Source organism: Triturus cristatus, chromosome 3_1 (assembly GCF_964204655.1).
Source record: "Triturus cristatus chromosome 3_1, aTriCri1.1, whole genome shotgun sequence".
Classification (NCBI taxonomy): domain Eukaryota; kingdom Metazoa; phylum Chordata; class Amphibia; order Caudata; family Salamandridae; genus Triturus; species Triturus cristatus.
In genome coordinates this window covers 849,893,303-849,912,399 of record NC_140583.1, presented here as the reverse complement: position 1 = coordinate 849,912,399, position 19,097 = coordinate 849,893,303, and the positions used below count along the sequence as shown (strand labels likewise).

The following is a 19,097-nucleotide window of genomic DNA, read 5'->3' as shown; positions in this document are numbered from 1 at the left end:
ATTGTACAGGGACAGACTATGGAATGCCCTCACTCTAAATCTCAGAAGCAAATGCTCTCATCTAAAATTTTGTAAAATCTTAAAAACAAGGCTGTTCTTGTCCTAGTAACCTCTGCTGCCTTCAGCACAGCATTTATTCTTGCATGGCTAGTATTTTTCTGTAGCACCAAGAAACCTTTTAAGGTGACGGACTGTACTATACAATTAAACACAGACAGATTTCACAGAAGGTAATTTGTATAATCCCACACAGAAAATTATATTCTGCCTGGTTGAACTCCTACTGATATTCTGCTCCGGAATCATCCACTGCAACCAACCGAGTGCACCTCCACAAAGCAGACTCTTGCTCCACCCATTTAGATCCAAACAATTTGGGAAGAAATGATTACTTACAAGGGCTTACCCTGTGAAACTTCCTAGTACCTCTACAATGGTAAAGACTTCAGAAAGTCAAGAATAGTCAGAAAAATCCAGTGTATGGATAGGATTTTGCAAAATTTGCTTTGCTCTCTTGTATTTGTATTTATATTTTGTATTTATAAAGTGCTCTGTGACCAAAAATGGTATCCTGGCGCTAGCTAAACCACTGTGTAAGGGAGTCAACTGGAATAAGTCTGAATGAGCAGAACCTGACCGTTAGTGAGGAAAGAGACAGGTTCTCAAGGACTTTCTAAACATAAGCGGATCAGTATGGGATCTCAATGAGACTGGCATTGTATTCCATTTCTGAGCTGCTCTTGCAGTAAAGCCTCGACCTCTTTGTCGAACTATTTTAAATCTATATTCTTGGACATAGTTACCTGTAGCTGATCGAAGGAGTCTGCCAGGGGTATATTTCCTTAGTTTGGTTTTGGTCCTTTGTTGTGTAATGCCCCTTGTACAATGCAGAGTGATTTGAATATTATTCTCTGTTTAATAGGCAGCCAATGAAGATCTTTAAGGGCATTTGTAGCAGAAGGGTTTCTGGGCCTATTTAGTGTTGCTTTGCTGACTGCCGGGATGTGTTATAACTTTTTTAGTAAAAAGCTTGGAGCTCCTAATAGAAGGGCGTTACAATAGTCCAGCCTACTTAATATTACACCTCTAGAAATCAATGCTCTAGCTCGAAGATCAAGCAGTGGGTATAGCTTCCTGAGGGAGTGAAACAGTGTGAAACAAGTCCCAGTGATTCCATTCACTTGCTTTTCCATAGAGAGGCTTTCGTCTATAAATACCCCTAGGTTTCATACCACAGTTGAATTACCCAAAGGGACTTCCGTGGGCAGAGGCCAGAAGCTAGAGGGTAAAGGTATGGAGATTTTGCTAGGGGGACAGCAAAGGTGCTCCGTCTTACTTCCATTAATTTTGAGTGAATTTACACTCATCCATTTAGATATATCCAGGAGGCATGCCTGAAAATTGCCAAGAGAGACAGCCTGATCTTTGTTTAGTGATAAAATAAGCTGGGTATCGTCCGTATAGTTAATCAACTTCATCTTGTGGGACTTAAAAAGGGACATTAGAGGTTTGGTGTAAATGTTGAATAAAATTAGGCTGAGAGAAGAGCCCTGGGGAACGCCATTTGAGGTCATTCTGAATTTAGAAAGAAATGGGGGCATGGATACAGCCTGACGGCAGCCAGTCAGATAAGATTTTAGCCAGTTTAACATCGGGCCACCGACACCCGCTGACATAAGTCTGTATAAGAGGGTGCTGTGGTTAACCGTGTCAAACGCGGCTGATAGATCGAGGGGATGTATGGCGGAATAACGAAAGCCTTTACAACGAAGGCTTTTATAACGCCTGCATTACAACGGCAATGCACTTACAACGCAAGTCTTTACTACAAAACTCTTTTTCACGGTAATCAAGGAAATGCCATTACCACAAATCGCAATAGCCCCCATACTTTACTACACTTACATTAAAATGCCTAATGCTAAAATAAATATTACCTATGTTTTTGACGCTGACTGAATGTTCCTGCCATAGTCCTTCCTTTATGTTATTTATTTTCAGGCAAAGTGTCACGTATTGCCGAAAGTGTCACTTCCTGCGTCACTCTTTCTGTAACTGACAGCAGCACTGCACGTAAATATTTCATAACAGTAAGTGTGCTATTTTTAATTATTTGTAAGTATTCTGGACGATCATCGGTCTCTCTGTTTTGCCGTCTTTGTTCCGTTTTGGTTTGTTCCATTTCCGCTTGAGTTGGGGAAAGTTTTATTTTTTATAAACAAATTTTTATTGATTTTAACAAAAAATACCAGCCAATCATCAAGGTTCCACGATAACAAAGGAATGTATACAATGGGCTGGACAATCCAAAGGTCAAGTATATACAAATCAAAAGGACAGCATCTGGAGAATCCCCTACAAAACTAAACAAAGCCCCCCAACCACTTCCCCCAAACCCTATGATACTTCTTGGGGCAACCACACACTGCATACATTGTTTTCTCTTGTGCGGTGCACCAGTCGACCCCGGCCCGCCACTTCCCATAGTAGGAGGGTCAGGACTTTTCCAAACAGAGGCTATATCCCTCTTTGCCTCGCCATTGCTGTAGTGTAAAATAATTTTTCATGTCTGGACCCGTCCAACCTGTCTGTGATGCCCAGGATCGCATGCTTCGGATCGTGAGGAATCTCCCACCCCAGCACCTCGGTGACCTCCCCCTCAATGTCTCCCCAGAATCGCGCCAAGCACGGGCACGACCACACCATATGGAGAAAGTCGGCTGGCTCGTGGCCGCACCTCGCACAAGCGGGGGGCAGCTGGAACCCCGCGTGGTGCAGACGTGCCGGTGTCAAATAGGCAGCATGTAAGAAGTAGAGCTGTATCATACGCAGTCTGGCTGAGGCCATGACTGTCCTGGGCGCCATAAGGGCGTAGCGCCAGTCTTCCTCTTCCAGGGAGCCTACCCATTCCTCCCATTGGGTCCGCAGCCGCTCAAGTGAGGCGGGGGTATTGTTAATGAGTGTCCGATAGATGTGGGAGATGCCCCCCCCCTTCCCAGGTCCCCCAGCAGGATTTGTGCCTCAGGCGTGCTGAGGTCCGGTAGACGTGTGCCAGTTGTGAGGTGCATCTGAAGGGCGTGACGCAGCTGTAAGTATCTATAAAACTGTGAGTAATGTAAGGAATATCTTGCCTGGAGGTCCTGAAAGGAGCGCATATGAACACTCACCCAAACTTCGCCCAGCTGTGAGATACCTATCAGGTCCCACGACCGGAAGCCCTGTAGCCCGTTGACTTCCCTGAGCCAGTTCCCCTGCCACAAGGGTGTGCACTGGGTCAGAGTGCGGGTACATTTGGTGTGGCGGAGCGCATCCCGCCATGCCAGGAACGCCGAACGCGTCATTTCGGGCAAACAAGACGGGACAAATGCCCCCTACATCATCGATTGGAGGTTGGACAAGCCCAACTCACTAAGTTCCAACCTGTATGCCGGATCAGACCACCCCCTGTTGAACCAGTTGTGCAGCACAAGCAAGCGCGTTGCCAGGTAATATAGGTATAGATGGGTCATCCCTAGACCCCCGTCGAAGGAAGGTATCTGGCAGACGCTCAGGGCCAATCGGGACCTGCCCCTCCCCCAAAGGAATTTGGAAGCCAGGCTGTCAAGCTCCCGGAACCACGCTCTCGGAAAATTAAGGGGAGTGTTTTGAAGCATATAAAGGAACCTGGGAAGAACCATCATTTTAAAAAGCGCGACTCTTCCCATGGGACTTAGAGGCAGTGGCTGCCATTTCGACAAATCAGACCTAACCCGCTTCACTAGGGGAGTGACATTAAGAGCCCAGCTGAGTTCAGGGAGTAAAGACACCCATATCCCTAAGTACTTAAACGACTGGCGGCGGAGCAGTATAGTGGACTGCCACTCAAAACACTCCCTGGAGATGTGGAGGGGGACCAAGACCGACTTACCAGGATTAAGCCGGAGGCTTGCTCAAAAGACCAGAGGATCCGTAGGCAGTGGGGGCCCGAACTCGCGGGGTCCGCCAGATAAATCAGGACGTCATCCGCGTAGAGGGTGATTTTGTCGAATGTATGTCGATACATCGCGCACCATTCCATCGCGTGCGTTTCCCACGCGTATTTTACATCGCAAAGTCCATAACATCGTCAACTTTTACATCGAACGTTGTTGCAACGCCAATGCGTTGATTGCTATTGGGCAGTACATAACTTCGCATACCACAAAATCGTACGTACTGACAACGCGTTTTTTGTGTCCTACCACAGTGTTTGCATTCTTTTGGACGAATGCGTGATCCCGCCTCTAGCCCCTGGCCCCCACTGCCCCCTCCTCCCTTCCCCCCCCCGACGCTAATTCTTCTCTTTTTCTTTTTCCCAATTTTATGTTTCTTTTGCTGGCAATTACTTTTTTGAGGCACAGTGTTCTCTACGGGAACTCAAACCGGCACTGTACATGATTTACGACCTGATTCTTTAAACATGGCTAGTTTTTCTTTTTAAACCGAGTTCATGTACGTAATAGAACGACAGAGGTATTTTTAAATAATTTTATTACAGCTGGCAGTGCAGTGTCTGGTTTGCTCCTGCGCAGTGCAGTGTACAGATAGTACAGAACAGCAGAGATTGTTTTAATGTGACGCTGTTTACCAAGTGACAGGTTGTCACTATCACTAATGTTCTCAGCCTCTCATCTGCTGAAAGTAAACAATCGGGGATCCGTTTGCTGTCTTATGCCTTTGTCCTTCTCTTTCTACAAGTTGTATTTCAAATTATGATTTGCATGCGGAAGTGTAACTGTTTTAACAAATCAGACAGTAGAGCAGTGTGGCTTCAGCTGGAAATAGCATTTGCTATTAAGTTTACAATACAAAAACATGCATGTGCTTCTTAGAGGAGGCAAAACCTGCACACGATTGCAAAGCAGTGAAAAAGTGATTACACATGTATTTACATGCTGTGTGCAAATGTGCACACTGCATCTAATTCACACTCTGATATTTATTGACCAGGTTAGCACAGCTGTGGTGTGAATGCAGCTATCAGAAATCTTTCGATGTAAATATGACCTGCCCGGTCTTTTTAGGTCTCGCCTGAACCAGCGCATGCGCTGGTCTGGCGAGACTTATTGAGAGGGCTCCAAAAAGTGCTACCAGGCCAGCCTAGAGCTACAGCGCATGTGCGCGGGCGTGCGCGCCGTGCTTTACCGCGATTACTTTCACTTTCGCGGTCGCACGGCCGCTTTGATGTTTGATCGTGATCGCGATCACTTTCACCTTCGCGGCCGCACGGCTGCTTTCCATAGCCAATAGGTCTCGCTTTTGGGACCTTATAAGTATCTAGTTATGCAACTGCTGCATGGCTAAACACTTATAAGGTCCCAAAGGCGAGACCTATTGGCTATGCCAATGCTTGTTTACTAGTTGCAAATGTGCATGCGTGCACGCATACAGAGACACACTTTTCCCTACCCCCCCTTGCTTTCATTGCTGGTAAAGAATACATCTTGTAATATTACTTCTCCCTACCCCCCCCCCCCCCCCGCTCCCCCCTCCTCCTCCCCCAAGAGGTTAGTTCGGACCTGGTCTACAGACTCCTGCATCTCTGCAACAGTATAAAACCAGGGTAACAGCGTAGTAATTCGGCACCAGAATGCCAATAAACCACTATTGTTGTGAGAAATAAGACCGGGGATTTACGAAGAATTCCATCTCTGGTTTCCTGATAAATGTGTCAATCAATCAATCAATCAAAGACATTTATAGAGCGCGCTACCTACCCGTAGGGTCTCGAGGCGCTATGGGGGGGGGGGGGGGGGGGGTGCCGCTACTGCTCGAACAGCCAGGTCTTGAGCTTCTTCCTGAAGGAGAGGTGGTCTTGGGTCAGGCGCAGGTCTGCCGGGAGGGAGTTCCAGGTCTTGGCGGCCAGGTAGGAGAAGGACCTTCCTCCTGTGGTGGCTCTTCGGATGCGTGGGACGGCGGCGAGGGCGTGGCTGGCGGATCGGAGGTGGCGTTTGGGAGCGTAGAAGTTGATTCGGTTGTTGAGGTAGCTCGGGCCTTGGTCGTGGAGAGCTCTGTGTGCGTGGGTAAGGAGGCGGAAGGTGATTCTCTTGTTGACCGGGAGCCAGTGCAGGTCTCTTAGGTGTCCGGAGATGTGGCTGTGTCGTGGGATGTCGAGGATGAGTCTGGCTGAGGCGTTCTGGATGCGCTGGAGCCTCTTCTGGATCTTGGCGGTGGTTCCGGCATAGAGTGCGTTGCCGTAGTCCAGTCGGCTGGTGACGAGGGCCTGGGTGACGGTCTTCCTGGTCTCTGTGGGGATCCACCAGAAGATCTTCCGCAGCATGCGCAGGATGTTGAAGCATGACGAGGAGACGGCGTTGACTTGCTTGGTCATGGAGAGGGAGGAGTCCAAGATGAAACCCAGGTTGCGTGCGTGGTCCGTCGGTTTGGGTGCGGTGCCCAGGGCGGGGGGCCACCAGGAGTCGTCCCAGGCGGAGGGCGAGGATCCCAGGATGAGGACCTCCGTCTTATCTGCGTTCAGTTTCAGGCGGCTCGTCGTCATCCACTCGGCTACCTCTCTCATCCCCTCGTGCAGGTTGGCTCTGGCGGTGGCGGGGTCGTTGGTCAGGGAGAGGATCAGCTGGGTGTCGTCAGCGTAGGAGATTATGTTGAGGTTGTGTTGGCGTGCGATGGCCGCGAGGGGGCTCATGTAGACGTTGAAGAGAGTCGGGCTCAGTGAGGATCCTTGTGGGACGCCGCAGATGACTTTGGTGGCCTCTGACTTGTACGGTGGTAGGCGGACTCTTTGTGTTCTTCCGTCGAGAAAGGAGACGATCCATTCCAGCGCCTTCTCCTGGATTCCGACGTTGCTGAGGCGCTGCACTAGGGTGCGGTGGCAGACCGTGTCGAAAGCCGCGGAGAGGTCTAGGAGGATGAGGGCCGCTGTTTCCCCGTTGTCCATCAGGGCTCGGATGTCGTCGGTGGCGGCGATGAGGGCGGTCTCGGTGCTGTGGTTGGCACGGAAACCGGACTGTGATGGGTCGAGGGATCCATTCGTCTCGAGGAAGGCGGCCAGCTGTTTGTTGACGGTCTTCTCGATGACTTTGGCTGGAAACGGGAGGAGCGAGATGGGGCGGTAATTCTTGAGTTCGGTGGGATCTGCTGTAGGTTTCTTCAGTAGAGCGCTGAGTTCGGCGTGCTTCCAGCTCTCGGGGAAGGTGGCGGTGTCGAATGAGGTGTTGATGATGTCCCGCAGTTGGGGTGCGATGACAACGTCGGCTTTGTTGAAGACGTGGTGAGGGCAGGGGTCGGTAGGAGATCCGGAGTGGACGGAGTTCATCGTGTGGACGGTGTCTTCGGTGTTGACCGGGGTCCAGGCGCGGAGGGTGGTGGTGGGTGGAGGTCCTGCGGTCGTGGCGTGCGTCGGTTGAGTGCTGAAGCTGTCGTGTATGTCCGCGATCTTGTTGTGGAAGTAGGAAGCGAGGGAGTTGCAGAGGTCTTGCGAAGGGGTGATGTCGTTGTTTCCGGCGTTGGGGTTGGAGAGCTCTTTCACGATGTTGAAGAGTTCCTTGCAGTTGTGTGCGTTGTTGTCTAGTCGGTTTTTGAAAGCTGTTTTCTTGGCGATGCGGATCAGTTGGTGGTGTTTCCGGGTGGCGAGCTTGAGGGTGGTCCTGTTGTCCGGCGTGGGTTCCCTTCTCCAGGCTTTCTCGAGGGCTCGGCAGTCCTTCTTGGAGCTCTTGAGTTCGTCGGTGAACCATGGAGCTCTCTTACTGCCAGGTCTGCTGGGCGGGGTCCTCAGTGGGGCGAGTTCGTCTGCGCAGTTGCTAATCCACTTCGTGAGGTTGTCGGCGGCCTGGCTGGGGTTCGCTGAGCTGGCCGGAGGGTGCTGGCTCAGGGAGGCGGCGAGCTGGTCGGCTGTGATCTTGTTCCAGCTTCTTCGGGCAACCTGTTGCTGTTGGTGGTGGGTCGTCGTTCTTCTGAAGGTGAAGTGGATGCATCTGTGGTCTGTCCAGTGGAGTTCTGTGATGTGGCTGAAGGTGATGTCTCTGCTGGATGAGAAGATGGCGTCGAGTGTGTGTCCGGCGAGGTGGGTGGGGGTGGACACCAGCTGCTTGAGTCCAAGGTTGGCGAGGTTGTCGAGCAGGGTGCTGGTGTTGCAGTCGTTGTTGTTCTCCAGGTGGAAATTGAGGTCCCCCAGGAGGATGTAGTCAGCGGAGGGGAGGGCGTGCGGGCTGACGAAGTCGGCGATGTCCTCGCTGAATTGTGTGCGTGGTCCCGGAGGTCGGTAGATCAGGGTGCCTCTGAGGGTGGTCTTCGGGTCGGTGTGGATCTGGAAGTGCAGGTGTTCGGCGGAGGGTGGGGTGTTGTCGGTGCTGGTCGTGATGCGGATGGTGTTCTTGTGGATGATGGCGATGCCTCCTCCCACCTGGTTGGTGTTGCGGTCCTTCCGGGTGATCTTGTAACCTTCAGGGATTGCGATGGCGATGTCGGGCGCTGAGGAGGCGTGTGTCAAGGTGTTACCGTCTGCGTGACTCGTTTTTTATCTTTATCATCACATTTATCATTTTCGAACAGTTGCAGAACTAATTGCTTTCTGTTCATGACCAAACGTACCAGTTTTTAATTTGCGTCCAACCATTCACCCTTCATCCATCCACCCTCTCACCCATCCATCCACCCATCATTCATCCCCGCCTTCCATCATTCATCCATCATTCATCCATCCAGCCATCGTCCGTGCACCCATTGATGAACATCATGAACATCACGAAGCAGCTTTATTAATACTTATACAGCTTACAATAATGACTGTGTCAAGCAATAATGACATTGCGCGGTATGAATACAACGTGCGATTTACGTTATTTGTAGTTTTATTGAGCGTTTGCAGTCAGCGCGATATTTATGAATGCATTACAAACAATTCAGTAAGCGCGCGTGGCGGTATTAATACAATGCAAACAATTCAGTCCTTTATTAATACAATGCAAACAGAACGCATTAAGAATTTCAGTCACATCACATCGTAATGTTGCGTTGTTGTGGCATACATTGCAATGCCTTACGATGTAACCGTGTACGCGTTGCTGTGCCTTACGATGTAAACGTTAATGCGATCTTCTAAATGCGTTGTAATGTCCTCGCGAACTGATCACTTCGTTGTGATGGGTGTTCGCCGATTTTGTCTGCCTCTGTATTGGGCTATTCCCAGCCCCGCACCTGTCTGTTGGAGTTTATCAGGACTGCCAGGGGCTCCATCACCAATGCAAAAAGCAGGGGGGAGAGGGGACAACCCTGCCTCGTTCCCCTACAGATCTGGAAGGGTTCGGATAGAACCCCGTTTACCAGGACGCGAGTCCTCGGGGAAGCATACAGTACGTGGACGAAACCACAAAAGCGGGGTCCGAAGCCCATCTCTGCCAGGACGTCGTCCAAAAAACCCCAATCCACCGAGTCGAAGCCTTTCTCAAACTCTACCAGGAGAAGTGGGAGGTAGGGGGTGAGTAAATTGCGATGAGCCAGGGCTGAGTGGGGCCTCCGCAAACAGTGCCGGGTACCACGGGAAGGCATGAACCCGCATTGGTCTGGATGGACCAGCGTGTGTAAGTGGGGTTTGAGGCGCTGAGCGAGTATCGTGGCATACAGTTTTAGCTCTGTGTTAATAAGTGAGATGGGACGATAGTCCGCGCACCGAGGCGAGGGTGGCTGGGATTTAGGCAGGACCACAATGGTGTCCATGTCAGTCTCCGGCGGTAAAGAAACCCTTCTCCACTGCCTCATGGAATAGATGGGCAAGGTGTGGAGTCAATGTCTCACGGAACAGGGCGTCATACTCTTGGGGGAGGCCGTCTGGACCGGGCGTTTTGCCGGACGAGACGAGGGCAATCGCCTCCCCATCTCCTCACGGGTGATGGGGCGGTCTAGGTCCACCTGCATAGCCAAATCCAGGTGAGGGAGCCGACTGTCTCCAACTCGCAGCATATCTGAGAGAGACAGGGAGGGAGTCCGGTCCGTATAAAGCTGGCGATAATATCGAGCAAAGGCCTGGGCCATGCCAGCGGAGGAGTTACATACCGAGCCATCTTGATCTATGATTTCGGGGATTATACGGTTCGCTCTGGGGTATGTGGACAATCTGTGGAGGAGGGAGCCGTTTTTATGTCCTCATCCGTACACCCTAGCAATAGAAGAGTGCCAGAGGAGTCTAGCCGCGTCCATCGACAATTGTCGAATCGCTTCGCATATGTTGGCGAGGAGTCTCACGTCTGAGGCGTCAGGGTTCTGAGCGGTGGACCGTTCAAGACGTAGGGCCTGTCCCTCGCATGAAATGAGCTGGTCCAGCTAAGCATGCTGCTGGATTTTGAGTTGCTCTTTGGCCACTCCACGGATTATAGCCTTGCCAGCCTCCCACAGAGTACCCGGCGACGACACCGACCCCTCATTGGTCTGGAAGTAATGTTGGACTTCCGGAAAGTGGTAGGACAGGAAGTCCTTATCTTGGAGGAACCACGCATTCAACCTCCAGGTCTGACGCATTGAGGCAGGAGGGGGGCCCACGGTGAGCATTACCGGAGAGTGGTCGGATATACCCCACGGGAGGATGGCGACATCCTGGAGCCGAAGGCAGTCGGCCGAGGAAATGGAAATGATGTCTATACATGCGTGTGTGTGGTGCGTGGCTGAAGAGTGAGTGAATTGCCTGGATCGCGGGTGCCACGTACGCCACGCATCACAAAAACCTAGGGATTCGGCCCAGCTCGTTAAGTGTTTCGCATGCACCAGTCTGCCGCGGGAGGGGATCCCAGTCGTGTCCAGATGCGGGGAAGGGACCGCGTTGAAGGCACCCCCCAGGAAGGTGGAGCCCGGGGGTAAGGAGGCCAGGAAGTCGACGGCTGTGCCAAGGGTCACAACCAGCCGCGCTGGGGAGGGGGGGCAGTATATTGACACCAAGTTAAGGGGTATGCCGTTCAGAGTGCCGGATAGGGCCAGGAAAGTGCCCTGGTCGTCATGAATGACACGTGTTGCCACGAAAGGAAGGGAGCGTCGTACCAGGATCGCAACCCCACGGGATTCGCGTGTGAAGCCCGAGTGCCAAACCCTGTCGTACCCATAGCATGTTAAAAAGGGGCAACGATTACGCAATAGATATGTCTCTTGCAGCAATAGGACTTCGACCCCAAGACGCTGCGCGTAGCGAAGTACTGCCGTGCGCTTGAGGCAGTCAAGGAGACCATTGACATTCCAGGACAGAAGACGCAATGATACCCCTTGCTGTTGTAGGTCAGCCATTTTCATAGACCGTCCCGGAGAGGGGGGAATTGGGAGCCCAAATTTCGGGTACCATGACCCCTGATGGATAAAGTGTGGCTTCCTGTGAGCGCTGATGTGAAGGAACAAGGAGGAGCTGGTATGGTGAAACAGAAAGGGGACTAAGAACAAAGAACAGAAAACTTGGGACAACGGTCCCCCCCACCCACATCCTACTCCACCCCCCTCCCTATACTTCAGGAACTGAAGCATCTGTCGCCCTAACAAAACAACAGTACAGGACCAATCTAAAACGCTTGGGATCGAATAAGGCATAGAGGACCCCTTCTCATGACAGGATGTCCGTAATCAAGTCCAAGAAGAGAGAAAACAGTTTAAGTTGGATCATGCCTCCGGCTGCGGAGCCAGGCCCGGCGGGCAGAGGCAGACTCAGGCTGGGTTACTGAGAAGCGTTGGGCTGCGGGAAAGGTCAGTGTCCGGGAGATCAGGTATGGAGGAGACTGGCGAGGTCACCCCGCATCCCAGGCGGCCAGAGCAGCCAGAGCGCCGCACAGCCTGGAGGTCCCCCCGGGACGGACCGGTCGCCTGGGCGGGGATCACTGGGGAGTCAGATCGGGCCCTCCTATGCCCACGGCACCTACGTGAGCGGTTGCGTTGGGGCCTCGGTTCTGGCAGGCCAACGTGAGGGGGGCCGCTGTCCGCACCACCCTGGAGAGGAGGCTGGTCAGTGGGCCGAATGGGACGCTCCTCCGTGGCCCTGGTCGATGAATCCGCCGAGGAGTCAAAGAACAGAGTTTTATTGACAAACACCACCCGGAGGTGTGCCGGGAAAAGGAGTCGATATTGGATATTGAGAGCTCGTAGCTTCTGCTTGACCTCCCCAAACGAACGGCACTGGCCCTGGACCTCCCGAGTATAGTCTAGAAAATTCAGGATTGAACGGTTCTCGTAAGGGAAGCGTTGCTGCTTGGAATCGCGGTCCTTGTAATTGAGGATTCTCATTATGACTGGGCGGGGCGGTGCGCCCGCCGGAGGCGTTGGTGCCAGGGATCGATGCGCTCGTTCTATTGCAAACCAGGGGGAGAGGGAGCCTTCGGGGAGCCAGGACCTCAATAATTTCTCAACAAATTCAGCGGGCGGCCCTGCTCCGCCCCTTCTGGAAACCCCACCAGGCGAAGACTGTTGCGGCGCAATCGATTTTCAGCATCCTCGGCACGCCGATGCAGCTCCTGAGTGTGAGCCTGGAGGCGCGCGACCTGCCCCTTAAGTTGCTGAACGTCGTCTTCCACTGATGATATACGGGATTCAGTTTCAGTGATCCGGGCCGTGGCGTTTCAGAGGTCCTGCCGAATGAGGGTCATGTCCACCCGGACCTCTGCTATCTTGCCCTCAACTGAGGACTGCGAGGTGTGGATGGCCTGCAGGTTGCTGGGCAGATCGGACAGCGGCGGCACCTCCTTTTCGGCGGCACCCCCGTGGCCCACCGTCGGTGGTCGTGAAGCGGTCCATCTTGGTCTGAGTGGCCGGGGTCCTGGCCGGACCGTTCCGGCCCATGGCGGCGCCCCGGGGTCAGATGAGAAATTCTTCCGAGTGAATCGAGGCGTACACGCCACGGGCGGACCACCGCATCGCCCAGAGGGTCCACGGTCTAAGGAGCCACCCAAGGTAGAGGTAGTGGGCCCACCGAGGCCGCCCGCAGGTGGACCAAGACGGCTGAGGCAAGGGTACCCGGTTGGAAGACGTGGATCTTAGGTGCAGATCGCCAGGCTCCGACGGCAGGCCAGGGGGGGGGGAATGACTCACTGGAAGACCCGCACGTCGCTCAGGAGGCTCAGCCAAACACCCCCAACTCCACCGCACCATCTCAGGAGGAAAGGGGCAGCGCCCAGCTTCAAGGCCGGCCCGAGGAGCCCCAGGCCCAGGAAATCCAAAGGAGTGCAACAAAAGGGCCTAGGCCTCCAGGGAAAGGGGCCCAGTGTTCAGGCAGGCCGCCAAGGAAGACGAGAAGGACAGGAGCTGTACCCCAGAGCTCCACGGGTGGGCCCAGGATGGAGAAAGGCCCGGGAGAGGACCCCCCTCGGCGCTCGATATATGCGGCTGGTCACCCTATCTCCAAGCACCACCCAAGAGGCCGGGCGGGTGGATGCAGTGTCACCGGCAAGTCAGGGGGAGCGAGGGCCCAGTGCACTCAAGGCCGCAGGTCCAAAGGCGGGAGGAGCGCAACACCGCCGCCTGAAAAAGCGGCCGAGACCACCTTGCCCAGGTGCTGGATGTCACAATGCAATTTTCACACTGGGCCGTCCGCGCTCACCCTCCCATCCACCACGGGACCCCCCTCCCGCAGTCGGGACTTACCGCCAATGAAGAAGCTGAGCCGGCCACTCAGGACGTGGACCCAGGATGGAGGAAGGCCCAGGAGAGGCCAGCCGGCCCGAGGAGCCCCAGGCCCAGATAACCCAAAGGAGTGCAACAAAAGTGCTTAGGCGTCCAGGGAAAGGGGCCCAGTGTTCAGGCAGGCCGTCAAGGAAGACGAGAAGGACAGGAGCTGTTCCCTAGAGCGGCCGGTCACCCTATCTCCAAGCACCACCCAAGAGGCCGGGCAGGGGGATGCAGCGTCACTGGCAAGTCAGGGGGAGCGCGGGCCCAGTGCACTCAAGGCCGCAGGCGGGAGGAGCGCAACACCGCCGCCCAAAAAAGGGGCCGAGACCACCTTGCCCCGGTGCAGGATGGCACAATACAATTCCCACACTGGGCTGCCTGCGCTCACAGAGGGGGGCCCACCCATCCACCATGGGACCCCCTCCCACAGCCAGGACTTACCGCCAGTAAAGGAACTGAGCCGGCCCCTCAGGACGTGTATGCCCAGCCCGATGGCCGAGCCCCACAGCGGTGCACCCGCACACAGGCAGGGGCGGATGTCGACCCCGGTAATAGCAGGATTCTCCTTCGCTCAGGCCGTCGCTCCTCAGCCAGCCCGCCGCCCAACACAGCGGCCGAAGGGTGCAGACTGCCGTGGGGTCCCCAGACGACAGCAGCGGTGGTTCCCAGGGAAGAGAGCCCATCCACCAGCACGTAGCTAGTGCAGTCCGCCAGTAGGCCAGCCCCGTCGGGTCTCCAGCCCCGCACTCGCAGACAAGTGCCCCGGGGCGAGCAAACAGCGCTCCGGCACCACGGCACACCGTCAGGTGCCCTCAGAAGCACTCCGAGTGCCCCCGCTCACCGACCCTGCAGCGGAGCCCAGGGTCCCGGCGCCCCAGAGTGCGGCGATCGGCACGGCCGCACCGCCATCTTGGAGGCCAGTTCCCGCCAAGCAAGCAATTCTCCTCAGGACGGGACCTCACCGCCAAAACTCGGCTGCCAGGCAAGCAGCCGGGTGCATGGCTTTCTCCGAGGCGATGAAATGCGGGTAAGTGGCTCTCTTCTTAGCCGGATGACAAACAGATGGCGGAGGGGTCCGGGAGCGCACTCAAAGTGCGACCGCCATCTTGGCTCGGCAGACTCCGCCCTCCTGAGTTGGGGAAAGTTAAATCGCTCTTATGGAGTCCTGCATTTTGATTACTTTATGGGACGCACACCCGTTGCCCTAAAATCACCCCTTGGAGAGCTCTAAATCCTAAGTCCCACACCAGGCGTTGACTCAACTCTGCATTTGGCACATCTGCCTTTCGTTTTTTTTTTTTTAAATGACGAGAAGAACACCCTTATCCCTAAAATGTGTTTTAACAGATTTTCGTTGTAATGTTTTCTTCGTTGTAACATCCAGCGCTGTAATGCCTCAGTCGGAATTCCGACTTCGTTGTAAATGCTTGTCATTCTTAAGCCTTCATTGTAAAGGACGTTTCCCAGATCGAGGAGGACCAGTACAACTGGTTGTCCGTTGTCAGTTATCCTCCATATTTCATCAGTGCAGTCTCGGTCCCATGACCGGAACGGAAGCCATATTGCTCTTCTTCTAGCCATGTGTGTTCCTCCAGGTGTTGCGATAGGATTGCACTGACATAACGCTCTAGGATTTTTATTGGGAAGGGTAGGAGTGAGATAGGTTTAAAATTAGCTAGATCTAAGGGGTCAGCCGAAGCTTTTTTCAACAGCGGCTTCACTATAGCCCTTTTCCAACAGTCAGGCACTGTCTCTGTTTCAAGAGAATGATTACAAAGTTCTAAGAGAGGGCCTGACAGTTAATCTTCCCATTTTGTCCATTGCTTTGGTGGGAAGGGGTTGTGAGGGGATCCAGTCTTCATGGATCTATATAGCATTTTAAATGCCTCAACAGAGATAGGGTCCAGCCTGGTCTGGGCCGCTGAAGTGAGCTACAAAAGGTGTGGCAAGACAAATTGGGAAGGACTGTTAATGTTCGGGGTGGACTTATTTGATTCACTACGTTTGTCAATGCTGTCTAGAATTATTTTGATCTTATTTTTAAAGTATTCAGACAGGTCGTAACAGTTTCTGCACTGGTATAATTTCTCGCTTGAAACGGGATGAATTGGTAAAATCCTTAAGTATTTCAAAAGTCTTTTTTGCCATGTTGGGGGCTGCGGTAATCAGCTCGCAGTAGTAGTTAGCTTTAGCTTTCCTTAACTTGTTTTTATAGTCATTTAATGCAGATTTTAAATGAGTCTTGTTTTCCTTTAAGTAATGGCACCTACATCTCCTTTCCAATTGCCTGCATTTTAGTTTGGCTTCATTCTGAGGGACATAATACCATGGAGCTGATATTTTTTTCTGGGGTTTCAAAGTAGTCAGGGGTATCATTTAGTCTAATGTTTTTTGAGATTTCTTTTTCGAACGTTTTGATAATTCACTTCTATGGAGTCTGTAGGAGAGAAGTATACATCCTTAAGAAAGGGTTGAAACTTAATAGTTGGGAGTTTTTGCCATGCTCTGCTCTCTACTAGATATGTATTTGTTTTTTCAGGGGATTCCTCCTTGCCCACATGCAGGTGTAAAATTATCAGTGAGTGATCGGTCCAACACAAAGGGATGGTTTCCCCAACTGAAATTAGGTCTTCTGGGGACAAACTGAGGTCAAGAGTGTGGCAAGCTAGGGGGCGTGGCTAAGATGTCCGCCGAGACGGACGCGTCTAGCTGAGGCTCCGGGACCGGGCTTTCCCCTCACCTGTTCCCGGTGAGCCTGGGGGCGCCCTAAGCAATCCTGAAGCTGCCCTGAGGCGCGGGGAGTCCGGCGCTGATGCTCCGGTAACGGAGCGGCTCTCGGGTGCCAATACCTTGCTGCGGGAGCCGGTCGGACGTGGAGGAGCCGAAAACAAAATGGCGCCCATCCGGCTCCGCCGAAGCCGCTGACGACCTGCAGACCCGGGACCGTGGCGCCGAAGGCGGAGGCCCCGCTTCCCGAGGGGGCCGGCTGGCTGCCCCGGGAGAGGATTGCCCGGAGTGCGGACGCCGCTGGGACGGACCACGGGTTCCGGTGCCTCGGGAGGTGACGGTGAGACCCCCGTGAACCCCCCCCCCGTGTGGAGGACAGAGGTGACGGAGCTGGGCACTGCGTGGAGGAGCGACACGGCGAGGAGTGATGTGGTCGATGGCACCGGCCGATGAGGACTGCCGCCATTAACGCTCATCGCGGCTGAGAGCAGACCCAAGGGAGAACGAGGAGCGGCCCAGCGGAACGAACCTGGGGGCTGAGGTGCAGGTGGGCCCACGCGGAGGTGCACGGAGCTGGAGGCGGTGCCCCCGGGGGGGGGGGGGGGTGACTCCTGCGGGGGGGGCCTCCGATGCGGCCTGCGAGAGCGTCTGCCTGATCCAAAGATGGAGGTGAGTGGCAGTCCGGCAGCGTGAATCGAGAGGTAGAGCGGCGCGATTGTGGAGTGCTGCGCGGCGGGCCCTGGGACCCGGAGGTGCTGCCCGGATTCCGTTCTGCCAGCAGCGATCCCCTGGGGTCTGTCCAGAGCGCAGGGAGGACGGCAAGGGATTTGCGAGGCGCCGACGTCGACTTGGTCTCCTAGGCTGAGCATCACTGGTCTAGCGGCGGAGCCTGGCCTGGCCAGGGGGAGCGCAGCGGAGGGCGCTGGCCGCAGGAGCGGGGAGACTGGTGACGGCGCCGTGGGAGACCCCTGCCGCTCGAGTGGCTGCCTCGCCCTCCGCGGTCCTATCAACCCCACCAGCGGTACGGCCCAGCGGCGGCGTCGGCCGGGGGCGGGTGGCAGCGGAGCACCGGAGGGTCCGGGGCTGACCACAACTGGCCCGGATACCGCGCCCGCTCCGTGCCTGCGATAGCCCTGCCAGCAGCCGTCATGGGCAAGTCCAGGGCGGTGTTACCGGCCTCTGGAGCAGCGTGGAGGGGCCCCGGTGGCCGCAGGATCGGCCGAGGACCCATCCTTGTCAACCAAGCTGGATCAGGTCCTGGCGGCGATCGAACAGTCGCGACTCTCTTTGGAACAGCAGCTGGGCACCCTCACTACGGACGTCAATCTCCTCCGCGATGACCACCGCAAACTGGCAGATAGAGTTACGGACAACGCCAAAGCAGTCGCCGACCTCCAAGCTCTGGCGGACACACACCGGGATTCGATGCGCGCTTTGATGAGTCGCATGTCCACCATGGAAGAACGCATTGACGACCTGGAGGGGCGGTCTCGACGCTGCAACATTCGCGTCCTTGGGCTGCCAGAGGGAATTGAACGGGCAGATGCGGTGGAGTACGTTGAAGCCTGGACTAAGTCGTTCACCCCTGGCGAAGACCGTACGGCCTACTTCTCTGTTGAGCGGGCGCACCGCATGCCAGCTCGTCGGCCGCAGCCAGGAGCCCCACCTCGCCCGCTGCTGGCCAAATTCCTCCACTTCAGGGACCGGGATGCGGTGCTGCGAGCGGCCCGACAGGCGGGCCCATTACGCATCGAGAACAACACTGTCATGATCTTTCCCGACTACTCACGTGCAGTCCAACGCCAACGGGCGTCCTTCCTGGAGGTGAAACGGCGCCTTAGAGCGGAAAACATACAGTACTCTCTACTATTCCCGGCACGCCTGAAGATCATCCATGGCGGTGTCACCCATTTCTTCACAGCGCCGGAGGAGGCACACGACTGAGCGGACCAGAACTGTACGGGGGCCCGGCGGAACGGGCGCCCCAACGAACAGCGAGCGATTGTGGGGGGACGCAGGAGGCAGCGCTTGCGGAGACGAAACCGCCCAGGTACCCCCGGGGGGCCGTCGCACATCTTGGGGTCACCGGACTTGGAGCAGATCGTCCAGGAAAGGCGCCAGGCCCTCAAAGCGGCGGCGGGCCTTTGCCCGGCCTCCCCGGCAACGGACCTGGAACGGGCCCCCCATGTCTTCACATCGGAGGAGGAAGAAGAGGACAGTGAGGCGACGCAGTCCGGGGTTGACTCGGGGGCCCTGCCTTCAGTCACCCCGCGAACAGCTGACGATCTGATATGAGTGGCTCTTTACGGAGGGACACACATTCGCAGCCTGGGATGCCGCCTCCCGCCTCATGCCTATGCTGACCTAGCGCTCCTAGGGTTCTCCCCGTTGCCTAGGGCACTTCCCTCTCCAGAAGCGTCTACATTCCCCAAGCGGCTAGCCATAGATACAGCGCACAGCCCACTCGTAGAGCCTACTGCAGACGCCAGCCAATCCCCCCTTCCTCATAGGTTCATGCTCCCATGCAACCCGGGAGTCAGTTTGGACGTATCGTGTTGGGCGATATGTCCTCCGTGTTGGGGCAAGTTACGTTCGCCTCGCCATAGTTCCCCCTTCCCTCCCCACGCACACCTTTTGCACTATGTCCCTACCCATGCGCTGCTGAGCTGCCGCGTTGATGTGCAAGACCCATGGGGGTGGGGCACGGGGATAGACGCCAGGGGGCCTCTGGGGGTCCCGACTGTCCCGCCCTGCAATGAGCGCTAGAC

The 19,097-nt window shown here is 55.0% G+C and overlaps 1 protein-coding gene across 2 annotated transcripts in view; it reads right to left on the bottom strand.

Annotated features, from left to right (window-relative positions):
- The window catches only part of CIRSR (corepressor of RBPJ and splicing regulator), a 259,288-nt gene that overhangs the window by 141,548 nt on the left and 98,643 nt on the right, over positions 1-19,097 (bottom strand). The gene's annotated exons all lie outside the window — the stretch shown is intronic.